Here is an 11,104-nt window from a genome sequence, read left to right on the forward strand (position 1 = left end):
TGTGCATGGTCCGTTGTACTCCCGAGTCACGAGTGGTTGAGCTGGATTTATTTATTTTCGTCTATTAAAAGTGCATAAGTGGACGTCTGCTCCCTTTTTTACCTTTTATGCATGCATCCTGCCCTGCCACGCGTTACAAGGAGTGCTGTCAGCATTGCTGCAGAGATCGAAGACGTGGGGGGTCAGCCTGTTAGTGCTCATACCATTTGCCGCACTCTACATCAAATTGGTGTGCATGGCTGTCACCCCAGGAGGAAGCCTCTTCGGAAAACGGTGCACAAGAAAGCCCGCTCGTCTCATCAGACCATAAGACATGGTTCCGGTAATCCATGTGCTTTGTTGACGTGTCTTCGGCAAACTGTTTGTGGGCTTTCTTGTGTACCGTGAAAAGTAGGCGTCCGTCTCCAACGATTCCGAGCACGACGACACTACAGCAATCCAAAGCTTTCACTTGTCATTTATAAGAAAAAAATCACTAGGCTGATGAAATGTACTATTACTACTTCAACCACCTAATCTATCCATTAAATTAGCCGGTTTTCCAACAACTGGTACAAAAAATAACATATGGTCCCTGACAAAAGTATTGTCGCTTATCCAGTTTGTTGAAACAATTGCTAATAACCTGACAATGAATTATTCAATTGGTTTCAGAAATGGCTCATATGAAAGCTAAGACCCTCACAAATGATGCTGAATGTACAAAAATATATTTGTTTCACTGAAAAAAGATTTCTCATTTAATGAAGACTTAAAGGTCAAATGTTGGCAAGGCAAAAGTTTTGTCGGCTTCAGAAAGTAGTGTGAAAACTGAACAAAAAGTGTACTTCAAATAAAAATATGTTACATAACATAAGCAAATTGAATAGTGCTGTGAGATCCAAATTTAATATTTTGTAGTACTTCCATGGGCTTCGGCAAGGATTCATACAATTTATTGATGAAGTCATCAGGAACGTCAAAGAAAGGAGTCTTGCATGCCTCCCAGAGATCATCAACATTCTTGGGTTTAGTCCTCCATGCTTCCTCTTTCATCCTACCCCAGACATGCTCAATGATGTTCATGTCTGGTGACTGAGCTGGCCAGTCCTGGACGATCTTGATCTTCTTTGCCTTGAGGAACTTTGAGGTAGAGATTGAAGTATGCGATGGAGCACCATCCTGCTGTAGAATTTGTCCCTTTTTATGGTTAGGAATGTGAGAGGCAGCTAAGATTTGTTGATTTTTTTTAAATTGAATTCTTTTACGATTAATCGACAAATAATTTTCTTTTTTTTTACTAATTTAGCAATGAAATTTTTGTTGACACTTCAATTCTTAATTAAAGTACATATAATCATGTAAATGTAAATAATAATTAATCACAAATAAACAATGAGCTTAAATGCTGATAGCATTTACTAGTGCAAAAGAATGGAAGGTAAACAGATTCAGAACACTGACTTTGCCTTTTCAACATTATTCAAAACAATTCTTAAAAATAAATTCTAGCAATATTATAATAGTATACTACTATATCTAATAGTAGTATAATAATTATAATAATTATTCATTGCCAATCATATTTGTCATGAAGAGCGTCATTTGAAAGCTATTCTTATTCTGTATTATGTAGTATTTACTCAACATATTTAATATTAATTCTGAAGTATGAGGGATTAACTCCAGAAATCATTATTTATATGACGAACATGACGTGCTTTTGCTGTTAACCAGTTGTTGAGCGTTATCGTATGACTTATTGGAACTGTACTACATTGTTTCGCCACAGGGTGTGCTGTCGTGTATTTTATGTTTGGTGTGAAGAAGAAGAAGAAAGTTAAAAGAGGCATTAGAGGCCTGTTCTCAACTTCTCCCTCACTGCACTTTGGCTCCCATGGAGAGCACGTTCGCTCATGTGTTGGAAATAAACGATAGCCGACGTGCAAAGTAGCAAGTGAGCTGTAAAAATAGCGAGCTTAGTGGCGTGAAAACCGCGGGAGAGCCAAGTGAAGCTAACGAACAGCTAAGCGAAGCTAAACGGCGCTAAATGGAGCTAAGCGACTGATACTCAGTCCGTCGTCGTGGAACAGTCCATTGTAGTGCGTGTGTGGGGGGGAGAGATAATATAAATGCAGCATTCAAATGGCTTTCTTTTTTGTTTTGTCGTTTGTTTATTTGGTATGCTGACATAATTATACATGACGAATCATTGGGGGTGCTGCTGGCTCCGGTGGCCCAAGCCGTTGCTCGTTGGGGCTGGGGCAGCTGGTTGGGGGGCCTACTCGTTGGGGGCCTAAGGCGATCGTCCACTTCGCCTGAATAGTAGATCCGCCTGTGGTGATGAAGGGAGGGTAGGAGATGTAACATATTTATGTCACACTGCTGTTGCTATAGTTTTGCCCTCCCTGTGGGTGTGCTAATGTTAGACATCAAAGTGATGATTCGTGTGCACATATGATGAGAAGCACACTGAATTAAGAAGTGTTGTTCTACTCAAGTCTCGGCCTTGAAGGTACTTAGATTAAGGACGTACACCTGACTTGACGATTGTGTTGTAGGACAGGACCGTTTTAGGCTCCTGGCCTTGATTCCGAGCTCGCCATCCTCTTGTTGGAGTAGTCCCAAGGCAGGGCAGTGCACCTGGCCTGCATGGACCACCCAACCCAATTACGACAATGCAATAGCATGAACATGTTAGCATGCTCACATGATAAAATAATACAGCGTACATATATAATACAGAAAATCGCATGAACACACAAGTTAGCATAAGTTAGCATGGTGTCTAATCCGCTAACAACACATGACAAAATTCAGACTCACCAGTTCACTTGGATGTAGTCGAGCACACACACTAACAGGTCTCCAACACAAAAAAAAGGTCTGGTTCTATAAGTTATAAAACAGCCTTTAGACAAGTTTGAAACATACAATTGGTTGGATACATCAAAAAGCGTTTGAGACCTTTAACAATCGGCACATAAAGTAGAAAGACTTTGGCGCCGTTCCAACACAGAGCACACTCTCTCTGGCTGGAAACACAGTTTAGTGACCTATAAACAGGCCTTGCGTACAACTAAAACCAGATATTACTCATCCTTAATAGATGAAAACAAGAATAATCCTAGTTTTCTGTTCAGCATTGTAGCAAGGCTGACAGTCACAGCTCAATAGAACCTTATATCCCAACCACCCTTAGCTGTGATGCCTTCCTAAAAAATTTGAACAATAAAATCTCAACTATTATAAAATAAAATAAATGAATTACTTCCAACTATTAGGTCTGATAAAGTGCAGACTGAAAATTCAGAATCTCCAATAAACCCCTCTATAATATTAAATAACTTTACCACTGTAGACCAAACAGATGTAATTGCAATGATACTGTCCTCCAAACCATCAACGTGCCTCCTAGACCTGATCCCATCCATCCATCCATCCATTATCTTCCGCTTCGCTGATCCCAACCAAACTTTTTAAAGAGACCCTGCCTCTAACTATTTATATTATCCTAAATATAATAAATACCTCATTAGTTACTGGCCACGTGCCTCAGTCCTTTAAATATGCATTTATTAAACCGCTCTTGAAAAACCTACTCTTGATCCTGACATCCTGGCCAATTATAGACCTATCTCTAATCTACCTTTTCTCTCCAAAGGCCTTGAAAGAGTGGTAGTTAAAAAACTCTGCCAGCAACTACAGGACAATAGTTTATTTGAACATTTCCAGTCTGGCTTTCGAGCTCATCATAGCACTGAAACTGCATTAGTCAAAGTAACTAACAACTTGTTACTAGCCGCTGACGTTGAATTCGTCTCGATCCTGGTTCTGTTGGACCTGAGTGCAGTCTTTGACACAATCGACCATAATATCTTATTGCAGAGACTAGAAGGTGACATACGCGTTAGAGGAGCAGCCATCTGCTGGTTTAAATCATATTTATCTAATAGGTACCAGTTTGCCAATGGAGGGTCTAAGGATGGGGGATACCCAGGACTTGAACTTTATTTATTCATTTGCTGTTTCTGATTGTGTATCATATTGCCTCTGCAAAGCCCTTTGAGACAACCTTGTTGTGATTCAGGGCTATACAAATAAAATTCAATTCAATTCAATGTAAACCAGCAATCAACATCCTACTCTAGAGTTAGGTATGGTGTGCCGCAAGGGTCGTCCCTCGGGCCCATCTTGTTTATGCTGTATATGCTTCCTCTCGGGAATATCATCAGAAAACATAGCACTAACTTTCATTGTTACGCTGACGACACACAACTGTATTTATCAATTAAACCTGAGCAGATCAGGCAAGTGGATAAACTAAGCACCTGCGTCCGAGATATACAGTAAATACCTGGATGAGCACTAACTATCTTCTACTTAACCCTGAAAAGACAGAAGTCCTTGAATTAGGCCCGAAAACTGTGAGAGACTCTTTAACTGCCCAGATAGTCACTCTGGACAATGTAAGTGTAGCCTCCAGCACCACAATTAAAAACCTAGGAGTTCTATTTGACCCAGACTTATCGGAGAGTCTCAACTTACAAGTACCTGGGTGTTCATCTGAACAATCAACTGGTCTGGAGCGACAACACATACGCTCTCTCTAGGAAGGGTCAGAGGAGACTCTTCCTGCTTAAGAGGCTGAGGTCTTTTGGCATTCAGGGGGCACTCCTCAGGAACTTTTATGACTCGGTGGTTGCATCGGTCATATTCCATGGTGTGGTCTCCTGGGCAGGCGGCGTTTCGGTCCGGGACAAAAAGAGGCTGGACAAACTGGTGAGGATGGCTGGATCTGTCCTGGGCTCCTCCCCGGACTCAGTGGGGGACAGGAGGATGATGGCAAAGCTGTCATCAATGCTGCACAACCTGGCTCATGCCCTCCAGGGCACACTAACAGCACTCCACAGCTCCTTCAGTGATAGACTGTTACACCATCGCTCTTTTCGTACATGTCAGCATGTCTTGTTTGGTAATATCGCCCCATATTGAACTATTTAAAAACAGCGACTGTGTCTTTGCAAATGAGGCAGACGCAGTTGTTGCATATTTTAGTGAGGAAATAGTCCAATTTCCACCTATCGTTGAAGCATCGGCCGTCGCAGTCAACTTTCTTTTTTTTTTTGTTGATGTTCGCCATTTTAGAAAATTGGAAGGGTCACATGGGGTAATGTTGCTTGGAGTGCTCCTGCCTTTTAGTGGGTAAATGAGGAGCAGTATTTAGTGTGTAAGCTACTTCATATGCTGGTAGCAGTACTGTTGACCAATTTATTAAGTCTGTGTGCGGGCCAGACATTATTGATCTTATGACAGAGGTTGGGGGCCAGATGAAATTTGACCACGGGCCGGACTTTGGACATGCCTGCATTAACGGCTACATCATGCCGTCGCCTCCGTGTGACCTATATCTTTGCTGCTGTAACACCGAGAATTTCCCCATGGTGGGATCAATAAAGGCCTTCTTATCTCATCTTGAAGGTTGTGCTACCAAGTATTAGGCTGAGGGTGCCAATACTTTTGTTAAGGTTGCGTGAGCAAGAGGGGATCCCAAAGCAGACACACAGGGGTGAGAGGACTAATCGTTTATTGGCGATCACGAGAATGTGGCCGGGGTGGATGACTTGGCTCGTGGTAGATGAGCTGGCGTAAGACGAGGAGGCTCGGAAGGAAGGCAGGCGTGGAATCCGACGAGGGGCGCGCAGAAAACAGGACCTGGGACGAGAGCAAGGAAGTCGTAAGCCAGTGAGCAAAGATATCATATAGGAATGCGAGATACAACTGACGTAGGAAACAGACGAGTTGATCGGGCGACGAGGTGGAGCGTCTGCTTGTGTTAGGTCCTCTTCCCCTTCCTTTTGAGACATGCCCACCTCCAGCAGGTGTGCATGTTTTTACTTGATTACAGGTCAGACGAGTGGAGCGGCCACACCTGAGGGCAATTAACATCAGCCAGCTTTAAAAGCCAAGCAGACGCTCCACCTCGTCGCCCGATCAACTCGTCTGGTTCCACCGTCAGTTGTTTCTCGCATTGCTTTGATACGTACTCCTGATCACCGGCTCACGACTTGTTTTTTCTCTCGCCCCAGGACCTGTTCTCTGCGCGCCCCTTGTCGGATTCCACGCCTGCCTCCCTCCGAGCTCCTTCGCCTCACGCCAGCTCAACTACCCCGAGCCAAGTCACCAGCCCTCGCCACATTCTTGTGATCATCAATAAAAGATTACTCATCTCACCCCTGTGTGTCTGCTCTGGGATCCCCTCTTGCTCACGCAACCCTAACAGCTTGATCGGGCCTTAACATGGATCCCGCAGACAACCTCGCCAGCTCGCCTACGTCACTCCTTAATCATCACCAGGCCATAGAAGCGCTCTTCCATAAGGTAACTGACATCTCTCGGACAATCCAGGCCATCCAGGCACGGCTTACATCGCCTTCTCATTCACATACGCCCCCGTTATCTCCAAGCCACCCCGCCGCCGTTCCGAGCCTCGCGCCCACTGCTAACCCGGCGTCATCAGCTTCGCGCCAAGAGCCCCACGTTCCCGCACCGGCTCCGTACGACGGCGACCTCGGTGCGTGTCGGGCCTTTCTAGTTCAATGCAGCCTAGTTTTTGAGCAGCAACCCTCCGCATACCAGGGGGATAGAGCAAAGATTGCCTACCTCATCGCTTCCTTGCGGGGGGCGGCTTTGGATTGGGCTTCGGCCGTGTGGGAGCAGGGATCCGCTGTGTGTCTCTCGTACGCCCGCTTCACCGAGGAAATGCGCAAAATCTTTGACCATCCTGTCCGCGGCAAAGAGGCAGCCAAACGGCTCATGTCAGCTCGCCAAGGGACTCGAAGCGTCGCCGAATTCTCAGTGGAGTTCCGGTGTTTGGCGGCTGAAAGCCGCTTTAATGACGCAGCGCTACAAGAAATCTTCATCTGCGCACTAGATGAGACTATCAAAGATGAATTGGCCACACGGGACGAATCGGATTCGCTGGACGATCTTGTCCGCCAAGCCATAAATATTGACAATCGACTGCTTGAACGCCGGAGACAACGAAGAGAACAGCCGGCCGCTCGGCACACCCGCCTCTCGGTCATTCCGCGGCCATCACTGTTTCCTGTCCAAGCCTCTGATGGTGCGCAGGCGGCGCCACCCCCCGCTGGAAGGACCGAGCCACTGCAGTGGGGCCGCACTAGGCTGACACACGAGGAGCGCAACCGCAGGTATAGTGCACAATTATGTATATACTGCGGTCAAAGTGGGCATTTCATCCGCAGCTGCCCAGTGCGTCTGGTCTCCCCAAGCAAAGACTTACTGGTGAGTCACATGTCTTACAATTCCTCACGAAGGCTCCAGCTCCCCGCCACACTCACCTGGAAGGATCAGTCCCATACAGTGACTGCCCTTGTTGATTGTGGCTCTGATGAGAATTTTATAGATCGTGGCCTCGTGGACCAGTTGGGGCTGGCTACGCACCCGCTTCCTGCCCCATTGAGAACCACTGCGCTGGACGGTCGTCTCCTGTTTAGCGTGAGCAATAAAACAGAAGCCTTAGACGTCCTCCTGTCAGGCAACCACAGAGAGGTGAGCCAGTTTTTAGTTTTCCATAGCCCCTGCACACCGCTGGTCCTTGGTCTGCCTTGGTTGAAGACTCATAACCCCTCCATAGACTGGACACACCCCAGGATTACGGCTTGGAGCGATTTCTGCCATACTAACTGCTTAAAATCTGCTCTAGTGCCTGCTTGTCCTGTCCCGAGCCTGGAACAACCAGACCTGTCAGCCGTGCCAAAATGCTACCACGACCTGGGGCAGGTATTCAATAAAGACCGCGCAGCGTCGCTCCCTCCACACCGACCTTATGATTGTGCCATCGACCTCCTTCCTGGTGCGGCTCTTCCAAAGGGTCGCCTCTATAACATCTCTCTTCCAGAAAGGGAGGCGATGAAAAAGTACATTACCGAGTCATTAGAAACTGGTGCCATTCGCCCGTCGTCTTCCCCAGTAGGTGCGGGTTTCTTTTTCACGGGCAAAAAAGACGGCGGCCTGAGACCCTGCATAGACTTTCGAGGCTTGAACGAGATAACGATAAAAAATAAGTACCCTCTTCCTCTTCTTGAGTCTGCGTTCACCCCCCTCCATGGCGCCACTATTTTCACAAAACTCGACCTGCGCAGTGCCTACCACCTGGTCCGTATTAGGGAGGGTGACGAGTGGAAGACCGCTTTTAATACACCCCTAGGCCATTTTGAATATTTGGTAATGCCGTTTGGGCTCACAAACGCCCCTGCAGTTTTCCAGAACCTTGTTAATGATGTCCTGGGAGACATGATTAACAGGTTTGTGGTTGTGTACCTAGACGATATCTTGGTGTTCTCGCGCACACCACCGGAGCACGAGGACCACGTCCGACAAGTGCTCCAGCGGCTCCTCGAGAACAGACTGTACGTCAAAGCTGAGAAGTGCGAGTTCCATGTTCCTGAAACCACATTCCTAGGCTACGTCGTGGGAAAGGGGGAGCTACGCATGGACCCAGCAAAAGTTACAGCGGTTCTGCACTGGCCTCGTCCATCTGACCGTAAGCAGCTACAGCGATTTCTCGGGTTCGCTAATTTCTACCGCAGATTTATTCGCAATTATAGCCGGCTAGCGGCTCCGCTCACCGCCCTCACCTCCACCGCCAAGCCATTCCTCTGGTCTGATGCTGCAGACTCCGCCTTCGGCGACCTCAAGAGCCGGTTCACCACGGCCCCGGTGCTGGTCCATCCTAGCCCCTCACTGCAGTACATCGTGGAGGTCGATGCCTCGGAGATTGGCGTGGGCGCGGTGCTATCCCAACGCCGTCCGGCTGACAGCAAGATCCACCCATGTGCTTTTTTCTCTCGTAGGCTCTCCCCCGCTGAACGAAATTATAGCATCGGGGACAGGGAACTCTTGGCGGTAAAACTGGCATTGGAAGAATGGCGCCACCTACTGGAAGGGACACCCCAGCCCTTCGTCGTGCTCACAGACCATAAAAACCTGGAATACCTCAAGTCCGCCAGGAGATTGAATCCCCGACAAGCCAGGTGGGCCCTGTTTTTCAGCCGCTTCAATTTCACCCTGTCCTATATTCCAGGTAGCAAAAACACCAAGCCCGACGCCCTGTCACGCCAATTCCAAACAGGCGAACCCAAGGAAGAACCAGCCCCCATTCTTCCACCTACTTGCTTCATTGCCTCGATGGAGTGGGAGATCGAGCGAAAGGTGAAAGACTCCCATGGGGAACATCCAGACCCTCGAGCAGGCCCACAACCTAACCTGTTTGTACCTGAGGTCATGAGAGGGAATGAAGGTGAAGTAATTTCAAAATAAGAGAAAACAGTGTTTTACCATGCATAACTTTAATCAACAGTCAAATGTAATGGCAGAGGTATTTATACAAGTTCCAGGAAATAACAGATGTGTGTGAAGGCACAATTACAAGACTTGTAGAATAAGCCCACAGTCAATCACAGTAAGGGGGGGCAGATGCTCCCTTTTGTCTCAAAAGGCGGCCGCTCCTTTTTTCTCAAAAAGGCGGGAAAACAACTCGGCTGACCCCCACTGAGAGGGACCCCCGGAGATAAAGAGAGAAGACCCCGCCATCCTGCAGGGGAATTTAAACCAATCAGAGCAAGCTAAGAATAACTGCAGGTATCACATAGCCAATCAATAGTCGCTAGGAACATGTATTTGCATATTGTGTAATTTGAATCATTCTTGGGGAACACAGGGTGTGTGCTTCTCCTGATAGACACAGGGGAGTACGAGACTGTACTGAGAGGGACCTGTGCCCCGAGTGCTGTATTAGATTTCCGTGTTAGGAATAAATCCACTCGTGTGTGAAAATGCCGGCTTCCTGACGCCTTTCTTTTCAGAACGAATACGCGTAATTGTTGGAAGAGTGTTTGGTGATAAGGTAAAACTTATATAACACTAAAACGGAGTCAGGTAATTATTGCGTAATATTTGAAGGTATGAATTATTCCCAACATACCCCAGGATCTCCGTTCCCAGGTGCTGGAGTGGGCTCACGCTTCTCGGCTGTTCTGCCACCCCGGCATCCGTAGGACGCTGGCTGTGCTGCGCCAGCGGTTCTGGTGGCCCACCATGCCTGAGGACACCAGATCCTATGTTCTGGCATGTACTGTTTGTGCTCGCAGTAAAACTACCACCAAGCCCAGCTCTGGACTCCTTCGCCCGTTACCCATTCCTAGCCGCCCTTGGTCCCACATAGCCCTGGACTTCGTCACCGGCCTGCCTCCTTCCAAAGGCAACACAGTTATACTCACCGTAGTGGATAGGTTCTCCAAAGCTGCCCATTTCATCCCCCTGCCCAAGCTACCAACAGCAACGGAAACCACGACCCTGCTCACAACCCATGTGTTCCGTTTACATGGCATCCCGGCAGATATAGTCTCTGACAGGGGACCCCAGTTCACCTCCCAGGTTTGGAAGGCCTTCTGTGCGGCCCTGGGTGTTGGCATAAGCCTCTCCTCCGGTTACCACCCGCAGACCAATGGCCAGTGCGAGCGAACAAACCAACAGCTCGAAGCAGCCATCCGTTGTACCACACAAGCTCACCCCAACACCTGGAGCGATCAACTGCCCTGGATCGAATACGCGCACAACACCCTGCCGAATGCCTCATCAGGTATGTCTCCCTACCTGTGCTCCTTGGGTTACCAACCCCCATTGTTCCCTTCACAGGAACGCGACATTGCCGTCCCGTCTGTCCAAGCCCACATTGATCGTTGCTCCAAGGTCTGGGAGAAAGCGCGCTCCGCACTCCTCCGTGCGTCCGAGAAATCCCGTACTCAGGCTGACCGCCGCCGCAGGCCTGCACCCGTCTACACCGTTGGTCAGAAGGTGTGGCTCTCTTCAAAGACCCTCCCGCTCAAGACTGAGTCGGTCAAGCTTTCCCCCCGGTTCGTTGGTCCCTTTGAAATCACCAAGATAGTGAATCCTAACGCCGTGCGCCTCAAGCTCCCTGCCCATTTCAGAGTCCACCCTACCTTCCACGTCTCCCAAGTCAAGCCTGTTTCCACGTGCCCTTTGGCTCCCCCTGTTCAGCCTCCTCCGCCGCCCCTGTCTATCGATGGGGGTCCTGCCT

This window comes from Corythoichthys intestinalis, chromosome 19, assembly GCF_030265065.1.
Source record: "Corythoichthys intestinalis isolate RoL2023-P3 chromosome 19, ASM3026506v1, whole genome shotgun sequence".
NCBI lineage: Eukaryota > Metazoa > Chordata > Actinopteri > Syngnathiformes > Syngnathidae > Corythoichthys > Corythoichthys intestinalis.